A 21,749-nucleotide genomic window follows, 5' to 3' on the forward strand; every position below is an offset into this window, starting at 1 on the left:
TATGTCTTACACATCTAATCCCATCTTGAAGTGTGATTTTTGGAGGTCCTGAGCAGACATATCAGGCTTTAAAAGATCTGGATATTACTATTTATGATGGTTAATTGTATGTGTAAACTTGAGGGGGCTAAGGGATGCCCAGATACCTGGTAGAACATTATTTCTGAGTGTATCTGTGAGAGTGTTTCTGGAAGAGATTAGTATTTTACTTGGTAAACTAAGTAAAGAAGATTGCTGTCCCCAATGTAAGTGGACATTATCCAGTCAATTGAGGGTTTAAATAAAACACAAATGTGAAGAAAGGGTGAATTTACTCTCTCTTCTTAAGCTGGACGTTCATCTTCTCCTGCCAGAAACATTGGCACTCCTGGTTCTTAAGTCTTTGAACTCAGACTTATTAATTAATGGAAATTAATATCATTGACATGGCTGGTCCTCAGGTCTTTGGGTGTGGAGTGGCATTGCATGACTGGCTTTTCTTGACCTCCAGCTTGCAGACAGCAGATTGTGGGAATCCTCAGCATTCATAATAGCATGATACAGTCCCTCATAGTAAATATCTATCTCTCTATCTCTATCTATCTATCTATCTATCTATCTATCTATCTATCTATCTATCATCTATCATCTTTCTATCTATCATCTATCTATCTTCTATCATTCTGTTTCTCTGAAGAATCCTGAGTAACACAACATTTAAATTAAATAGCAGATAAAGTGGCTGGAACAATGTTTGGCATATAGTAGGCACTTGATACTTCATTCCTTCTTACTCAGTAAATGTTTACTAATTATTTTTTGTGGGCTGTGTATTTTATGGGGCACTATGGATACCACAGTAAAAAAGATAAAAGCAATCCATCCCTACTACCCTACTACCATAGAGATCCTAGTTTAGTACAGTATACAGAAAAATACATAGTCAATTACAATGAATGATATACTTGTTATGGCAAGAAAAGGCAGGATACTCTGGGAGCAGAAAACAGAGCACCTGACCCCAAGCTTATGAGCCAGGACCAACTTTCCAGGAGAAGTGGTATCTAAACTCTACCCAGAAGCATGTTAGCTATATGAAGAGAATGAGGAAAGCTAATTTGTACACAGAAAATTGAGCTTACACAAAAATTTCATAGTATCCAATTAATTGAAGGTTCAAATAAAACATAAATGTGGAGAAAGGGAGAATGAGTTATAGCATGAAGCTCTGCTTTGGCATTAGCATCATTCCTTTTGCAGATTTCTCTTGAATCTGGGCCTAATGTGTACCTCAAGTTTAAACTTTCTATTAACAAATCCTTTGAAATGTAAAGCTCTTTAAACTATCAGTCTGAACCTGAACCTATGTGGACAATCATCTTAACAGCATTAGCAATTGCATTTATTAGCTCTTCAAATCATTAGAAAATTCTTTAAAAAGCTGATCCTGCTGTCACCCATACATACCTAAAACTTCCTACCATTCTACAGAAACAGAGATGAAGTGTGCCATTTCCTTAGTCCTCTTGCAGACATTTCCAGATGGGACTCATCCAATATACTATATATTAAAAACTATTACAGCTACATTTTTTGAGAAAATAAATATCAGTATCTTAGTGGGGAAACTTTCAGTCTTTCACCAATAAGTGTAATTGAATTTCAAAATTATTAATTTTTTAGATACCTGTGATTATTGTCTTCTAGTTTAATTTCACTGTTGTCAAAGAATACCTTATTTTACAAATTCAATAATTGTACATTTGCTCATATATATTTTATGACACATAATATGATCTGTCATAGTGACTTCCATATACACTTGAAGAGAATGTTTATCCTGCTTTTTAAGAGTTGAGTGTTTCATATATTTTAGATCAAATTCATCGATAGTAGAGTTTAGGTCCTTTATATACACACTGGTTTTCTGTCTACTACTTCTGTTACTTTCTTAGGAGTATTGGAGTTTCAAATATGATTGTTGAATTGTCTATTTCTTCTATCAATTCTGTCATCTTTTGTTTCTTATATCTTGGGGCTCTCCTTTTAGATATATGTAAATGTATAATTCTCATATATTCTTGATGAATTGATACTTTTACCATTATGAAATTCACTTATTTAGTGCTAACATATTTTTTTTTTATTTTGTCAGATTTTTAAAATTTTATTTTCATTTATTTATTTTTAATTTTTGTGAGTATATGGTAGATGTATAGATCCATAGGGTATGATATGGTAGGCTTTGTGTCCCCAACCAAATCTCATAATCCTCATAATGCCCATGTGTTAATGGGGAGACCAGGTGGAGGTAATTTTAATCATAGAGGCAGTTTCCCCCGTGCCATTCTTGTGATAGTGAGTTCTCATGAGATTTGATGGTTTTATAAGGGGTTCTTCCCACTTTGCTCAGCATTTCTCTGTCCTGCTGCCTTGTGAAGAAGGCATCTTGCTTCCCATTCACCTTCTGCCATGACCGTAAGTTTCCTGAGGCCTCCCCAGCTTTGTTGAACTGTGAGTTAATTAAAACTTTTTCCTTTTTAAATTAACCAGTCTCAGGCGGTTCTTTATAGCAGTATTAAAATGGACAAATGCAATAAATTGGTACCCATTTTCTGGGAAGAAACTCAAGTTTGCTGCAGAAATTTGAATAAGTAATGAGGAGTCAAATGTTAATCACCAATACAATGGGAAAAATGTCTCCGGCATGTTAGAAGTGTTCAGAGCATTGCCTCACATCGCAGGCCCAGAGGCTTAGGAGGAAAATAAATGGTTTTATGGGCCTGGGCCAAGGCCTTGCTGCTTTGTGCAATTTCAAGCCTTGGTGCCCTGCAAACCAGCTGTGGCTAAAAGGGGCTAATAGCCAGCTCAAACTGTTGCTCCAGAGGGTGCAAGACCCAAGCCTTGGTGGCAGACATGTGGTGTTGGGTCTGCAGGTGCACAGAAGTCAAGAACTGAGGTTTGGGAATATGTGCCTAGATATCAGAGGTTGTATGGAAATACCCAGATGCCCAGGCAGAAGTTTGTTGTAGGGGTGGAGCCCTCATTGAGACCCTCTCCTAGGGCAGTGCAGAAGGAAGATATGAGGTCAGAGTCTCCACACAGAGTCCCTAGTGGAGCACTGCCTAGTAGAGCTGTGAGAAGAGGGTCACTGTCTTCTAGACCCCAGAATGGTAGATCCACTGACAGCTTGCAACATGCACCTGGAAAAGCTGTAAACATTCAATACCAGCCTGTGAAAGCAGCCAGGAGGGAAGCTATACCTTGCAAAGCCACACAGGTGGAGCTGCTGAAGTCCATGGGACCTCTCCTCATGCATCAGCATGAGCTGGATGTGAGACATGGAGTCAAAGGTGATCATTTTAGAGTTTTAAGATTTCACTGCCTCACTGAATTTTGGAACTTGCATGGGGCCTGTAGCTCCTTTGTTTTGGCCAATTTCTCCCATTTGGAATGGGTGTATTTACCCAATGTCTGTACCCCCATTGTATCTAGAAAGTTACTAACTTGCTTTGTTTTTATAGGCTCATAGTTAGAAGGGACATGTCTTGCCTCAGATGAGACTTTGGACTTGGATTTTTGGGTTAATGGTGGAGCAAGTTTAAACTTTGGGAAACTGTGGGAAGGCATGATTGCGTTTTGAAATGTGAAAGGGACTTGAGATTTGGGAGGGGCCGGGGTGAAATGATATGGTTAGGCTTTGTGTCTTTACCCAAATCTCATCTTGAATTGTAATTCCCATCATCCCCTTGTGTCATGGGAGAGACCAGGTGGAGGTAATTTAATCATGGAGGCAGTTACCACCATGCTGCTGTTCTCATGATAGTGGGTGAGTTCTAACAAGACCTGATGGTTTTATAAAGGGCTCTTCCCTCTTCTCTCCTCACTCTTCTCTCTCCTGCTGTTACGTGAAGAAGGTCCTTGCTTCCCTCTCTGCCATGATGGTAAGTTTCCTGAGGCCTCTCCAGCCATGGTGGACTGTGAGTCAATTAAATATTTTTCTTTTATAAATTACCCAGTCTTGGACAGTTCTTTATAACAGTATTAAAACAAATTAATAGAGGGTGCATGAGATGATTTGATTCATGCAATGTAAAATAATTACATCATGGAGAATGGGGTTCTCATCCCCTCAAGGAATTATATGTTGCATTGTAAACAATCCAATTACTCTCTTTTAGTTACTTTAAAATGTAAAAGTAATTTATTATTGACTATAGCCACCCTGTTGTGCTATCAAATACAAGATATTATTCAGTCTTTCTAACTACTATTTTGTATTCATTAACCATCCCCACCTCACTCCCTGTCCCTACTATCCTTCCCAATCTCTGATAACTATCCTTCTATTCTCTGTATCTATGAGTTCATTTTCTTTTATCCCACATAAGTGAGATTACATGATACTGTTTGTTCTGTGCGTTGCTTATTTTACTTAACATGATGACCAACAGTTTCATCCATGTTGTTGCAAATGACAGAATCATAATATTCTTTATGACTGAATAGTATTCCACTATGTATATGTACCACATTTTCTTTATCCATCCATCTCTTGAGGGATATAAGTTGAATACAAATCTTAACTCTTTTAAAGCGATAAACATGGCAGTACAGCTATCTGTTTAATATACTGATTTTCTTTCTTTGGGGTACATACCCAGAAGTGGGATTGCTAGATCATATGGTAGTTCAATTTTTAGTTTTTGAGAAACCTCCAAACTCTTCTCCATAGTGGTTGTCTTAATTTACATTCCCTCCAACAGTGTACAAAGGTTCTCGTTTCTCCACATCCTTGCCAGTATTTGTTGTTGCCTGTCTTTTGGATATAAGCTATTTTAGCTGGAGGGTGACATATCTCACTGTAGTTTGATTTGCATTTATCTGATGATCAGTGATGTTGAGAACCTTTTCATATGCCTGTTTGCCAGTTGTATGTTTTCTTTTGAGAAATGTCTATTCAAATCTTTTGCCCATTTGTTGATAGGATTATTAGATTGTCTTCTATACAGTTGTTTGAGCTCCTTATATATTCTTGTTATTAATCCTTTATCAGATGCATAGTTTCAAATATTTTCTCCCATTTTATGGATTCTGTTTTCACTTCATTGATTGCATTCTTTGCTGTGTAGAAGCTTTTTAACCTAATGTAATCCCATTTGTCCTTTTTTTGTTTGGTTGCCTGTGCTTGTGGAGTATTGTTCAATAAACTTTTGCCCAGACTAATGTCCTGGAGGTTTTCCTAAAAGCTTTCTTGTAGGAGTTTCATAGTTTAAGGTCTTAGATTTGAGTCTTAAGTCTATTTTGATTTCATTTTTGTATATGGAGAGAGATAGGGGTCTAGTTTTATTCTCCTACATATGGATATCCAGTTTTCCCAGTAACATGTATTAAAGAGCCTGTCATATCCTCAGTGTATGTTCTTGGTACCTTTGTCAAAAATGAGTTTACTGTAAGTGTGTGGATTACTTTCGGGGTTCTCTGTTCTTTTTTCTTTTTTTTTGAGATGGAGTCCCGCTCTGTCGCCCAGGCTGGAGTGCAGTGGCGCCATCTCGGCTCACTGCAAGCTCCACCTTCACATCATTCTCCTGCCTCAGCCTCCCGAGTAGCTGGGACTACAGGTGCCTGCCACCACACCCAGCTAATTTTTCATATTTTTAGTAGAGACGGGGTTTCACCGTGTTAGCCAGGATGGTCTCGATCTCCTGACCTCGTGATCCGCCCACCTTGGCCTCCCAAAGTGCTGGGATTACAAGTGTGAACCACTGTACCCCACCGGCTCCTCTGTTCTTTTCCACTGGTCTATGTGTCTGTTTTTATGCCAGTACCATTGTGTTTGGGTCACTATAGCTCTGAAGTCAGGTAATGTAATTCCTCATTTTGTTCTTTTTGCTTAGGATAGCTTTAGCTTTTCTGGGTCTTTTGTGGTTCCATATACATTTTGGGATTTTTTTTTTTAATTTCTTTGAAGAATGTAGATGATATTTTGATAGGGATTGCATTGAACTTGTAGAGTGCTTTAGGTAATATGGAAATGTTGACAATAGTGATTCTTCCAATCCATGAACATGTAATATCTCTGGTTAATTCCTGAGAATTTAATTTTAATTGTGGCTTCTATAAATGGGATTACAGTTTATTTCTTTTTCAGATTGTTCACTGTTGGCATATAGAAATACTACCGATTTTTGGTATGTTTATTTTGTAACCTGACACTGAACTTTGCTTATGAGTTCTAATAGTTTTTTGTGGAGTCGTTAGGCTTTTCCAATATAAGATCATATAACCCATTACTTAAAACTGATAACAACTTAACACTCTTTACATAATCAAAAAACAAGCAAAAATGAAACTATTAAATTCTATTCCTTTTTTTTTTTTTTTTTTTGGTGTCCTCTTCAATTTATTTCATCCATGTTTTATAGTTTTTATTATATGGAGAACTTTCACTTCTCTGGTTAATTCCTGAGAATTTAATTTTAATTGTGGCTTCTATAAATGGGATTACAGTTTATTTCTTTTTCAGATTGTTCACTGTTGGCATATAGAAATACTACTGATTTTTGGTATGTTTATTTTGTAACCTGAAACTTCACTGAACTTTGCTTATGAGTTTATAGTTTTTTGTGGAGTCGTTAGGCTTTTCCAATATAAGATCATATCATTGGCAAACAAAATAATTTTACTTTTTCTCTACAATTTGGATGCCCTGTATTTCCTTTTCTTTTCTGACTGCTCTAGCTAGGACTTCCAGTCCTGTGCTGAATAATAGTGATTAAAGTGGGCATACTTGTCTTGTTTCAGATCTTACAAGAAAAGTTTTCAGATTTTCTCCATTCAGTGTGATGCCAGCTGTGGGTGTATCATATATGGCTTTGATTATGTTGAAGTATGTTCCTGCTATACCCACTTTTCTGATGGTTTTTATCAGGAAGTAACGTTGAATTTTTTCAAATTCTTTTTCAGCATCAGTTGAAATAATTATATGGTTTATGTCCTTCATTCTGTTAATATGTTGTATCACACTGGATTTATTTGCATATATTGAACCATCTTTGCCTCCCAAGGGGAAATCCCACTGTCATGATGAATTATCTTTCTAATATATTGTTCAATTTGATTTGCTATCATTTTGTTGATAATTTTTGCATCAATATTAATCAGAAATACTGGCCTGAAGTTTTCTTTTTTTGATGTGTTTTTGTCAGTTTTCGGTATCAAGGTAATACTGTTCTCACAGAACGAGTTTGGAAGTATTCCCTGCTTCTCTGTTTTTTTGGAACAGTACGAGTAAGATTGGTATTAGTTTTTTTTTTATGTTTGGTGGTGTTCAGCAGTGTAACCTTCAGGCTTTTCTTTACTGGGGGATTTTTCTTATGGCTTCAATATCATTACTTGTTATTGGTCTCTTTCAGCTTTTAATTTTTTCCTAGTTCAATCTTGGTATGTTGCATGTGTCTAGGACTTTGTCCATTGCTTTTAGATTTTTTGAATTAACTGACAATATAGTTTCTAATAATAGCCACTAATAATCCTTTCATTTTCTGTTGTATAAGTTGCAATGTCTTCTTTTCCATTTCTGATTTTATGTATTTGTATCTTCTCTCTTTTTTTCTTAGTGTGGCTGTTTGTCAATTTTATTTTTTTAGGAAAAAAAACCCTTTTTTTGTTTCATTGATCTTTGGTATCATTTTCTTCATGTCAAATTCATTTATTTCTTCACTAATCTTTATAATTTCTTTTCTTCTAATAATTTTTGGGTTGCTTTGTTCTTGCTTTTTTAGGTTTTAAAAATGCATCATTTGATTGTTTATTTAAAGTTTTCCCTCTGTTTTATGTAGGCACTTACAGCTATAAACTTCCCTCTTACTACTGCTTTTGCTGTATACCATAGGTTATGGTATGTTGTGTTTTCATTATCCTTTGCTTCAATAAACTTTTCAAATTCTTCTTAATTTTTTCATTGGCCCAGTGATAATTCAGGAGCATGATGTTTAATTTCCATGTGTTTGTATAGTTTCAAAAATTCCTGCCATTATTGATTTTTAGTTTTATTCCATTCTGGTCAGGGAAGATACTTGATATTATATAATTATTTTGAATGATTTATGACTTTTTTGTGACCTAATATGTGGTCTATTCTTGAGAATGATCCATGTGCTGAGGAAAAAAATCTGTGCTCTTCAGCCATTGGATGAAATATTCTGTAAATATCTATCAGGTCCATTTGTTTTATAGTACATATCAAGTTCAATGTTTGTTGATTTTCTGTCCCAGATGCTGAAAGTGGGGTGTTAAAGTCTCACACTATTATTATATCGGGGCCTGTTTCTCTCTTTAGCTCTAATAATATTTGCTATGTATAGCTTGATGCTCCAGTGTTAGGTGCATGTATATTTAAAATTGGCATATCCTTTAGATGAATTGACTTCTTTATTAATATATAATGACCTACTTTGTCTCTTCTTATACTTTTTTGTCTTGAAATCTAATTTTTCTGCTATAAGGATAGCTACACCTGATTTTTTTTGGTTTCCATTGGGATGGAATATCTTTTTTCATCCGTTTATTTTCAGTAAATCTGTGTCTTTGTAGTTGAAGTGTGTTTCTTATAGGGAAAAGATCAGTGGGTCTTGTTTTTCCATTTGTTCAGAAACGTTAAGGCTTTTGATTGTATAGTTCATTCCCTTTATATTCAATGTTATTATTGATAACTATAGAATTACTCCTGCCATGTTGTTATTTGTTTTCTGGTATTTTTGTGGTCTTTTCTTTCCTCAATGTTTCTCCCTGTCTTCCTGGCGAGAAGGTGATTTTCTCAGGTAATATGATTTACTTTATTGCTTTTTATTTTTTGTGCATCCTTTGTATGTTTTTTATTTTCAGTTACTATGAGACTTGCAAATACTACCTTATAACTCATTACTTAAAACTGATAACAACTTAACACTATTTACATAATCAAAAAACAAGCAAAAATGAAACTATTAAATTCTATATACCTTTACTGTATCTCCCTGCATTTTAACTTTTTGTTGCTCCTATTTATATCTTATAGGATTGTCCATGTTTTGCAAAGTTGTTGTACTTATTATTTTTGATTTATTAGTCTTTCTACTCAGGATAAGTGTTGTTTACACACCACAGTTACAGTTTCATACTACGCAGTGTTTTTCTGTGTACTTACTATTCTTAGTGAGTTTTGTAGTGTCAGATAATTACTCATTGCACATTAACATCCTTTTCTTTCTCATTTTCTTTCTAATTTCTAATGTGTATTTTTTTCTTTCAATTCTATCAGTTTGATTTTATACATTTTGAAGTTTTGTTCCTTTATGGGTGTATATTTAACACTTTTATGTCGTTGTGGTGAATTGCCATTTTTAACATTAAAGAATCTCTCCATTCCTGATAGTTTTCTTTGCTATGAAACCTACTTAATCTGACACTAATGTAGCCACATTGTTTTCTTTTGATTAATATTTGAAAGATGTAGATTTTCTCCACTGTTCACTTTCAATCAACTTATATAACATAAAATGCTATAGCTATTCTGAAAAATAATTAGGCAGTTTCTCAAAACCATTAAACATATAGTTACTATGTGGTTACACACTCAAGACATCCTGAAGAAATAAATTTTGTCCACACAAAAAATATGTAGATAAATGTTCTTAGCATCTTTATTTATGGTAGCCTCAAATCAGGAAAAATGCAAATATCCATCAATGAGTGAATGGTTAAACACACTGTGGTACAACCATACCATGGAATAAAATCAGCAAAAAGAAACAAATTATTGATACACCCACTAGGATGAATCCCAAGGACAACTTCCTGAACGAAAAGAAGCCAACCTCAAAAGGTCTGTGGTATAATAAAAATGTATACAGTAATTCACTTTTGTCTCAGATTCCTGGCTAAAAGCCTCCAAAACCCTTGGAATTTCCTGAGTAATAGGAGTGTCTTTTGTCATTCAGAATGAGCCCTTTTCTATCACACCTTAGTTCAGGATAATGAGGTGACTTGTGTGGGGCCTCTGAATAGGCTTAGGAGGGGGCTGGTCACCAGACAGACCAAGTGATTATAGGGGTGGGATTTTGAGCCACAGACAGGGCTCTCCTGGGAGGAAAGGGGAAGCTGGAGATTGAGCTCTATAAAAACTCTTGAACAATGAGATTCAGAAAACTTCCAGGTTGGTAGGATGACACGGGAGTTCTGTCCCCCACCACCTATCCTGCTCTATGTATCTCTTAGATTTGGTTATTCCTGGGTTGTATTCTTTATAATAAGCTGGTAAACATAAGTAAAGTGGTTTCCTGAATTCTGTGAGCTGATGTGACAAGTCACTGAATCACTCAGGGAGGATAAGAGAACCTCCAAACTTCTCTTTGGTAGAAGTGTGGGGAGTCTGGGCACTCCTTTCAGGGCTGGCATCTGAATTGAGTGCAGTCTTGTTGGACTGAGCCCTTTCATTTGTGACATCTGACACTAATTCCAGGGAAATAGTATCAGAATTGAATTGCTTGATATCCAGTTTTTGAGAATTACATATATCTCATACTGCTTTATTCCATTGACCTAACATTCTCGAATGAAAAATATATGGAGATGGGAAAACACTAGTGGTTGGCAGGGTTTAGGAATGGTGAGGATAGGCATGGTTGTGACTATAAATTGTCAGCGTGAGGTAGATTTTTGTGGTGACTGAATAGTTCTATATTTTGATGTTGTCATGGACACTATACAGATCTCTGCATGTGATAAAATGACAAAGTACCAATGTTCACACAGCACACAAATGCTAATTTCCAAATTTTTATATCGTACTATAATTATGTATGATGTAACCATTGAGGGAAATTGTTTGAAGGTTGAACAGGACTTCTCTGTACTACCGTAGTATCTTTGCAACTTCCTGTGACTCTATAATAATTTCAAAATAAAAGGTTAAAAAATCCCTGATAATCACCATTGATTCCTCCATCAACCTTTCCATCACTGATGTTTAATTACCAAACCTTATTGATGTCCATTATTTGTATGTATTTTTTTCTCCATCCCCACTGCTACCACCTCAATACAGGCTACCATAATTTCTTTCCTGAATTATTACCATAACTTTCTAATTGGGCTCCAGGCTTCCATTCAAGTCCCCTCTCCAAACCAATTTTCATTCTTTTGAATTGGTATTCAACAAATATGTATATTGTCATGGCATACTCACGTCTTCATAAATCTTTCCGGTTCCTCATCGTCTACAGAATAAAGTGTCATTTCCTTAGTATGGCTTTTAAGGTGTCTCACAGCTGCCTTTTAAGCCTGATTTCCCACTCCACTGCACAAAGGTTCCTTAATTACTACCATACCAGCCTCATCAGCCTTTCATGTTAATAGCCCACGTTTGCTCAGACTATCTCCTTTGCGTGGATTGTCCTACTTTTTCTCTCACAGACATGCTGAAAATCTATCCAGATTTCAGTTTCTGGCTTAAATATGTCATTCTCCATAATGCCTTCCTTGGTTATACTAATTTTAATTTTATTTACAAATTTTCATTTAATTTATGCATTTCTTCAGTACATAAAAATGAGTACATACTAGGTGCCGTTCTATAGTCTAGAAATAGTAAAACACATATGTTCTCTAAGTCAAATGAATTTTTTTATATTTTAAAACTTACTTATAATCTGCTCCATTTCACAAAGGATACTGTAGCAGTTATATAAATGCATTTATTGAAAAAATATCAAAATATTGTAGTTGTAACAAATGAACCATTTGATTAGAACAGTAATACTAGTAAGAATAAAATTAATATATAAAGTGAGTTGACTTCAGAACTCTGATAATAAAAGGTGGTTTCCAAATGTAATGACTTTTACTATAATTTTTGCTAGAAATGCTTCAGACAGATCTGTTAACAATTAAATTATAATGCAATCTGGTGAAGGTTCTAACAGAGTTATGTATAAGAAGAGAAGCCAGAGAGGGTGACTTACTGCCTATAAAAATCAGAATGTGTTTCTGTACATTGATGGTTGAATTTTAGTTGGCAAATAGTGGAAATGGGCAGTGACTTTAAAAACAGAGGGAATGACATGGATAACGGCACAGAGTTAAAGGGCAGAACATATTTGAGAATAGGATAAATATTAGTGTATCATGAGGATAGGGTACAAATAGGTAAAGTGATTGTTATGGTTGGATTTGAAACCAGAAAGAGGTTTACTCCTCATTGTCATCCCCTTGCATACCAGGTAAGGAGGTTTTGTTCTATTATTTAGTATCTGTATGAGCTGTGTTTTAACTCTATGATCTCATTTCTAACACTCTCTTGTATTATATTTAGTTGAATTCAAGTTTTCCTTTCCTCACACATTGCTTTTCAGATATTCAAAAACAGCGAACATTTCTTGTCGATCTTTGCATATCCAACACTTAAAACCTATTGATCATGCATATAATCTGTGCTTGTTGACCGGCTGAAGCAGAGATTCCTGGTCAGGTAGAACAAAGGGATCCCATCATTCTCTCCCACTTTGTTTATAAGCATTTTCTTTTACTGCCTCTGATTCAGGAATACCATCTTCCGGCATTTGTGATGGTAGATAGTAGTAGTAACATAATAAGCATCTTCATCTGTGCTGCAAAACTTCTAGCTCTGCTGTGTCACAAAGTATTAATAACATGATCCTGGTAGTTGCTATGGTAAAGAAAGGTTTCCTGCTGCCAAGCTCGTTTTTGAAACTATTTTTACAGATGACTCAGAAACTGAAATTAATTATTTATAACCATTCATTGTATTGCAGAAGTAAGTTTCCATATAGACCTTCTAGTCCAGCCATCCAGTATTTTGAATTTGAAACTGTGTGTAAATGAGGTAAAATAATAATAATAATAATAATAATAAAACAACCTTTCCTGCATTCACACATTTAGATATTCTGATTTAGAACCCAATCCCAGGACTTTTAACACTGTCCATTTTTTTTTATCTTTAACAAAAAGCTTTTTGTTTCTTCCACACCTTGAGGGGAAAGTATTGTACTTAAGATGTCACACTACTAATATTCTTCTAACCAGTGAATCAAAGTCCCAAAGAATATAGTTTTTCAACTGGCCGAATGGCACTCAAGTCAAAATTTTATAATCTTCCCCCTTAATTTTATGAAAATAATTGAAAAGTATCAATAAATAGGAGCTCATATCACTTCAGAAAAATATAGTCTCCAACTTTTACTACCTATGTAAAATTATATGTGTATGTATATGAGCATGATTTTGTGTTAATACTTTCCCCTAGTTAAAAAATTTAAAAGTATCACATTGTGTGTTTTTAAACATGTATTATTATTTCCAGGAAAATGTGTGATTCATGGTGAGTGATACACTGTGCAAGAGAAAAAAAAAAAAATTGCCTGATTTAAAACTAGGGAGAATAATTCTAATTAACTTATTTTTAGAAATACTGGAGGAAAGAAAGGAGGTGTTAAAGGTTGGTAGTAGAGTTCCTTAGAACTGAACCTTGGATTTGGGGAGAAGGGGGCATATATAGAATTTATTATTTCAGTAAATATTTTTGAGTAGTAATTGTGTATCGGAAGTGATGCTAATCTATTACAGTATAATGATATTTATAGAGGAGTGGTTTCAGGAAGATGCAAGTTAAATTTGGATAGAAATAACTTGATAATCGGCCCGACGCGGTGGCTCACGTCTGTAATCCCAGCACTTTGGGAGGCCGAGGCTGGCGGATCACGAGGTCAGGAGTTTGAGACCAGCCTGGCCAACATAGTGAAACCCCGTCTCTACTAAAAATACAAAAAAATTAGCCGGGCATGGTGGCGGGCACCTGTAGTCCCAGCTACCCGTGAGGCTGAGGCAGGAGAGTGGTGTGAACCTGGGAGGCAGAGCTTGCAGTGAGCCGAGATCGAGCCACTGCACTCCAGCCTGGGCGACACAGTGACACTCTGTCTCCAAAAAAAAAGAAAGAAAAAAGAAAAAAAGAAATAACTTGACAATCAATCAGAGAACTGAGTGCGTGAATCTGTTCCTGCTGCCATAAAAAAACACCTTAGACTGGTTAATTATTTTTAAATGACAGAATGTATGTCTTATAATTCTAGAGGCTAAGAAATCCAAAATGAAGGCACCAGCGGATTTGATGTCTAGTGAGGACCCATTTCTCATAGACAGCTTTTACAGCATCCTTACATGACTGAAGATGTGAAGTGGGGTAGGGCATTCCCTTCAATCTCTTTTGTAAGAACACTAACCTTATTCATGGGGACAGTGTGCTCATGACTTAATCGTCTCCAAAATGGCCCTACTATTTGATACTATAACATGGAGTATTTGGTTTCAACATATAAACTTTGAAGGGACACACACATTCAAACGATGGCACCAGGAAAAAGAGAATGTAAGAGGTCCTGCTAATTCTGCTGCTAGAGTATCATGTATCCCCCACTCTGTAGTTCCACAGTCACCACCTATGTTGATATCTTTTTCAAATATCCCATGGAATAAAGTGCTTTTGTTGTTTTTTTCTTCTATTGTCTATTGTACCTCATATATTTCATGATGTAACGTAGTATAGTTAGCATCTCCATTTACATCTCATTGTCATAAAATTCCTGTATTTTACAAATCGAGGTTCGAATTGTGTCCTTACATTACTGAAGCAGAGAAAAGTTTATATTGCCTGAGTTGCACCAAACCACTGTCTGTCTCTGTGAAATGAGAACTAAAGCATCTATTCGTCAGATCATTTCAAGAACTAATGATCTATGATCGGATAGTGGTTATTTCTTTGTTTTCTTTCTCTTTTTCTTTTTTTTAATTTTTCAGGTGGTTAAAGTGTTTTTGAATTCTGATTCTCTAAAAATTCAAGCAAAATAATATTTTTTAAAATGTTAAATGTTTAATTAAGAAATATTAATTTTATATATTCAAGGTGTACAATGTGATTATTTGATATACATATATATTGTATAATTATTACCACAACCAAATTCATTAAAACATTTATTGACCACCCATAGTTGCCATTGTGAGTGTGTACCAAGGGGCTATCTAACATTTCCTCTCTTATCAAATTGCAACTAAATGATACAGAATTATTAGCTATAGTTGCCATGTTATACAATACATCTCTAGAACTTATTCATCTTATAACTAATAGTTTGTATCATGTGACCAACACATTCACATCTCTCACCCACCTAGGCCATGGCAAACTTCATTTTATTCCCTGCTTCATAAGTTCAGCTTTTTAAAATTCCACATATAAATGAAATCGTACAGTATTTTTCTTTCTATGTCTGGCTTATTTCACTTAGCATAATGCCCTCCAAGTTTGTCCATGTTGTCGCAAGTAGCAGGATTCTCTTCTTTTTATGGCTTAACAACATTACACTGTATATATGTATACACCAAATGTTCTTTATCCATTTATCCATTCACAAATAAGTGTTTTCCACATCTTGGTAATTGTGAAGAATGTTGCAGTGATCATGAGGCGGTGTCTCTGAGACACTGATTTTATTTCATTTGGACAAATACCCAGAAGAAGGATTACTGTATTGTGTGATCGTTCTGTTTTTAATTTATTGAGGAAACTCTGTACTATTGTCCATAATGGCTATACCAATTTACATTTCCACCAACACTGAACAAGAGTTCCACTTTCTCCACCTGTTATGGCTTGACTTTTTGATAATAGCCATCATAAGAATTGTAAGGTGATACCTTATTTTGGTTTTGATTTTGCATTTCTCTAAAGATTAATGTGTTGAGCAACTTTTCATATATCTTTTGGCCATTTGTATGTCATTTTTGAAAAATGTCTATTTAGATCCTCTTCCCATTTTCTCTAATTAGGTTAGATTTTATTTTCTTTTTTGCTATGGAGTTGTATACTTTCTTTATATATTTTGAGTGTTAAACCCTTATCAGATACATGGTTTTTAAGTGTTTTCTCCCATTGATTGCTTCTTTTGTTATGTCAAAGCTTTTTAGTTTAATATAGTCCCACTTGTTTATTTTTGCCTTTGTTCCCTGTGCTTTTGGTGTCATATACAAAAAATCATTGCCAAGACCAATATCAAGGAGCTTTCTTCCTATATTTTAGCACACAAAACTATCAGGTACCTCACTGAAATCTTCCACTTGGCTTGATTTTGACATAAGAGTAACAGTAAATTAATGTCTAAATTAGCTCTTATTTTATAAATATGAAATTCCTCAAAAATTTTGAGATTTTAAGGAGAGCAGTTTACCTGGCAATTTACATTGCATGGTAAATCAGTCTCTATTGAATTATGGAATGTGATATAATAAAGGAGAAAATAATGTTCCTTGGCTAAAGATCCAAGGATGATAATGATGCACTGAAGCATGGGGGGATGTTTGTGAGTTATTAACCAGGCCAACCACCTGCAATTCCTTGATTCTGAGGGATATGTTGTATAACAGTGTGAAGCTTAAGCTTCATGTTATATTTCTGGCATCAAGATAAAACTGGTTTATGAATAGCCTTTAATTTTGAGAAATTTTGTCTTATGAGGTTTAGGGGGAAAACAGAACATTTGGGGTTTTTTGTTCGTTTTTGTTTTTTTTCTCCTTTGGAGCACCTTTGGTAATTACTCACATATTTTTCCCTTGGAATTTTTAGTTAACACAGGACAATATTTTTCCAGTATCTTTTCATTTGAGAGTATTACAAGTATCTTTTTCAAGACTACCTCTTCTAGTGTGTAATGACTGGAGTGGGAACATTTTTTTTTTAGTAAGGCCAACAATTTGAGTATTATGCTGTCTCTATTCTAAGGCTATTTGAAAATGTTCAGAGAGATGTTGAAAGTGTGTAAATGAGGCTCTGTTTCATTCTAGTGTTGCTTGCATTTAAATGCCTTCCCAATCTCTGGGAAGGGATTTAAGATCCTTCACAATATGTGAGTGAGAAAAGAGACCACGTATGCTTTGGAGTTTATTCTGAATATATAAAGAAGTTACGATGACTATCTTTGAAGTCTACTGAATCCAAGCCCAATATATTTTCATAAGAAGGATTTGGGGGTTTGGCTACTGTCTTAGTCCATTCTATGTTGCTGTAATGGAATACCTGAGAGTGGGTAATTTGTAAAGAAAAATGTTTATTTGGCTCATAAATCTGGTGGCTGCAAAATCCAGGATTGGGCAACTGTGCCTGGTAATGGCCTCAGGCTGCTTCTACTCATGGCGGAAAGTGGAAGGGGATTGTTGTGTGCAAGATCACATGACAAGAGATCATATGGTAAGGGAAGAAGCAAGAAAACAAAACCAGGGGAGCTCAACTCTTAAAAGTTCACTCTCTTGGGAACTAATCCATTCTTATGAGTGGGCAAACTCACTCACTATTGAGACAATGGCACCAAGCTATTGATAAGAGATCCACTTCCATGATCCAAACACCTCACACTCGGCTCCATCTTTCAACACTGCCATATTTGGGATCGAATTTCAACATAAGTTTTGGTGGAGGAAAACAAATAATATCCAAACCATAACAGCTACAAACAACCTTGTTCAATATTTAAGGCTTTTCTAAGCTTTTCTGGTTTCCCGTGCAATCTGGGGGAATGCTAAAGGCATGTTTGGAATCTTCCTATTCTAGCATTTAAATCTGTTTTATTCTCTGTATGAGGTACATCATATGAATAAATTGGTATAGATTCTTCCATTCTATATTATATGGTTAAAAATAATTCCAAATTCCCCTGCAAATTTTTTTCTATTTTGTCTAGATTTTGCCAAGTCTTTGACAATGGCTCTCAGCTTAGAAGGAAAACTGGAGCTTAAAATTTAAAAAAGGATTTTTCCTTTTTACCTATTCTGAAAGGGCACTTATTTTAGAGGTAATTGAGCTTTGTGAATTTTTCTACTCGCCTGGGGTAAAGGAGAGCAGATCAAAGGAAAAGATAAGGATAAAGAAAATGTAGAATGAATAAGAAGAATAGTAAGATAAAAACTATTAGTTTTGAGCTATGATTGAATGGATATAAAAGAGAGTTTTGTGGGTATTTTTACACTTTACTTTTGAATTGTCCAAAGCATAACTTTAAAAAAGCATTCCAATATCTGAATTTATTTTGGATGCTTCCTTTTGCCAATGAAAAAGATAGACTATTGAACATTTAGTAATTTTACCTTTTTTGTTCTGATTTTCAAATAAACAATTACGTTCATATAAAAGTCCCTAAATTGGCCACTATAATTCTAAATATTCCTTGGTTATATTATTACCTTTACAAAATAAAGTACACACATTTGATTTATAGCATAAATATTTGTAAGAAGCAGGAATTAAGCCTGGAGAGGGTATGAAATTATATTCAGACAGAAACAAACTGAGTTTAGGAAGAGTTGTATAAAGTCTTATTGTGTTTTTTTTGTTGTTGTTGTTTTTTTATATCTCAGGTTCTTTTACTTAGTGTATGGCTGCCAACTTATGTTTGCAGTTGATGTCCAACTACAAACATAATAAAACTGTAGTGTGCATCAGTCAAAGGTCTGGAGAGGAGACTTCTAAGAAGCAGACACTCAACAGGCAAAACAAGCTTGATCACTGTTCTTAAAAGGTTTTTATTCATAATCTGAAGCAAAGTTTTCCCAAGATTGCTCATATCAGAAGCTTTCTGAACTTAGAGGCAGGGACTGGCTTGGTAAATGGCATCCAGGCCCATATGCCTTTCCTCTTCCCCTAGAATATTTTCTTTTCTGACCTTACAGCAAATAATGAGAAAAACAAAGAGAAAAAGCACTGTTGTTAGTAATTAAAGAATAATTCAACAAAGGATACAATATTTTTAAATAAGATAATATGAAAGCATTCCTCAAATTGGTTCCTCACTCCTAGGAAACCAACTAAACAGCATTCAACAAGTTCAATAAAAGGAAAAAAAAAATTTAAAGAAATGAGTTGGACCGAAGACTGAGTTACCTGTGGCTGTCAATGTGACTCCCAAGTGAGAGAATCAAGAGGCCTCAGAGAAGCAAAAGCCATTATTATACCAAGTTAAAGGTCTTGGGCTATAGCAGTAAGGAGGTCTCAAGTGGATTTTGGTAGAACTGTAGGATCATTCAATGATAGCTTCCAGCATGTACCACCAGAACAACCTGTTGACATGCCAAACCCAAGTGTATTCTCACTGCAGTCAGAAAAGTTATTACCTGGACAGAGTTAGTTACCTCTCTAAGGGAAGAGAATAAAGTCAGCATAGTTACAAGGTTTTGCAGTCTTGTTTAACTGTAGATCTTCAAAATAGGACCTTGATTAGGTTAAGGATCATGATATAAGATTGAGGATCGGTAGACAGAGCAAACACTTTAATTTCATAGTGTCTTGTGATATTCTCTTATGGTCTCCTATATATTTATTATATTAACATGATTTGATCTATCTAAAATAATAGGGCCCTATTTATAAAATATTGTGACGTTTATATCACTTAAGATTTGAATGCAATACTAAGCAAGCTCATTTAAAATTATTTATTGACTTCCAGAATAATGGTATAAGGAGTCCTCTAGACAGGTTTTCCAGTGAAACAATTCTAATTGATGAAAATGTATGAAATAACAATATAAAGCCTTTGGAAATTGTGCTAAGGGCATATAGGGAATAAACAGTAACTTACTCAAAAATATTTCTCAATAAAAACAGTATCTGTGGCACTTGAGACCTGACCATCCCTTATTCACCCAGCTCGTCTTGAGAGCTCCAATTTGTGTAGGCACGGCCAGGAAGAGGGCACGGCCAGGAAGAGGGCACTTGTCTCCTTAGCTACAAAGTAAGGAATACACGGCCTTAATGGAAGAGGCAGGATGCTATCATTCTTATCCTATTTAACTCTAATTTGCAAAGGCTAAACAACTGGTGAGTTCAGATAAGAGGTTGGGGGCTCATTTTCTTCACCCCGTCTCCACTCATGGAAGGGATTCTTCACCACAGGTGTGGCAGGCTGCAACTACAAAGGCCTCTCTTGCCTTAATCCCAGTTCATCCATAGGGCAAAGGTTCCACACCAGGAGAGGTAATTCCAAATGAATAAAATCTGTTGCCTCTGCTCAGCACCTGGAACAGTGGCTCACAGATTTTACCCAAGAGGAGCGGCAGGCCATAAGAACAATAGGTCAAAAGCTCTTCCTAAATGAATTCATTTTATTTTTAACACAGTTCAAGGACGTTTAAGCTTAATGAAACTCTCAGAAACAAGTATTTAAGTGGTAAGCAATTAAGAGCAAGCTAGTAGCTCTGTCAGAGCAAAAAGTTAAACCATAGGCAAGCTAGCTTACCACAGAAAAGAAGAAAAAGTTAAAGAAGAGTCTTTCTGAGGTTGAAACAGCCTCAAAGACAGACCTGAAAAACTGCTCCTGTCTGAGCTTAATTGGATTAGACTGTGGAGCAATTTACGCACCAGGGCATGGTTGAAGCCTATGGAGCAATCAGTTGGCAATTAGTAGAGCATAACCGCTAGGTGTGACACCAAGGTAGGTAGAAAGTTTAACAGAGGTAATAGAAAAGTGACAACCCAAACCACTGTCATCTCATCATTACTGTAAACATATCTAAGCCTGTGTTTTCTGTGGAGAAATATTAGAAGCGTCACACTATAAAAGAAAAAGACTTTATTCAAATAATATAGCAAAGGAACTAAACAAATACATAAACAAACAATAATAATGGCGAGGCCAAGAAAGGGGAAGATGAATTGGTATTCCTATTTACTACAATATATTACCTAAAATATTCAATTTAAAACAAAATATTATGGGACATGCAAAGCAACAAGAAAGGGTTACCCTTGTAAAGAGAGAAAAAGAAAAGGGCAACAGTAATTACTTGTGAAAAAACCCAGATGTTAAATTTAACAAAGACATCATAGCAGCCATTATAAATAGCTGATTATCATTAATTGTGGATTCCACATTGGTAAATTTACCAATTTACTAAAATTTATTTGTAACTTACAAATCAAGACTGGTGACAATTTTATTGTCATTTACAGACATGTGCAGAGTAGCAAAAATTTGACTCAACTGACAAGCATGTGCATTCCCAGCTGAGGTTAAACAGGGAGACACTGTGTCTTTTTGTGTCAACTCTCATATAAACAAGGGTCCTTCTTACTGTGTAGTTTGGAACACATTTTTAATAATTTTTGTTCATTTCATTGGTGATTTTGCTGTTTAAAATGTTTCCTAAATGGCCGGGTGTGGTGGCTCATGCCTGTAATCCCAGCACTTTGGGAGGCCAAGGTGGGCACATAACGAGGTCAGGAGTTCAAGACCAGCCTGGTCAACATAGTAAAACCCTGTCTCCACTGAAAAAAAAAAAAAAAAAAAAAAAAAAAATTAGCATGGTGGCAGTTGCCTGTAATCCCAGTTACTTAGGAGGCTGAAGCAGGAGAATCACTGGAACCCGGGAGGCAGAGGTTGCAGTGAGCCGAGATTGCACCACTGCACTCCGGCCCAGGTGACAGTGCGAGGCTCTGTCTCAAAATAAAAAAAAATTAAAAAAATTAAAAAAAACCATCAATGGTCCCTAATCATAGAGCTGATTTGATGTCTGGTGTTCCTAGGCACAAGAAGGTTGTGATATTCTCTACAAAGAAAAGGCATGCATTAGATAAGCTTTATTCTGGCATAAGTTTTAGTGTCATTGACTGTGAGCTCAATGTTAATCAAAAACACATATTAAATAAGGAGTATTTGAACAATAACACA

The sequence above is a fragment of the Theropithecus gelada genome, chromosome X (genome assembly GCF_003255815.1).
Source record: "Theropithecus gelada isolate Dixy chromosome X, Tgel_1.0, whole genome shotgun sequence".
Taxonomy (NCBI): Eukaryota; Metazoa; Chordata; class Mammalia; order Primates; family Cercopithecidae; genus Theropithecus; species Theropithecus gelada.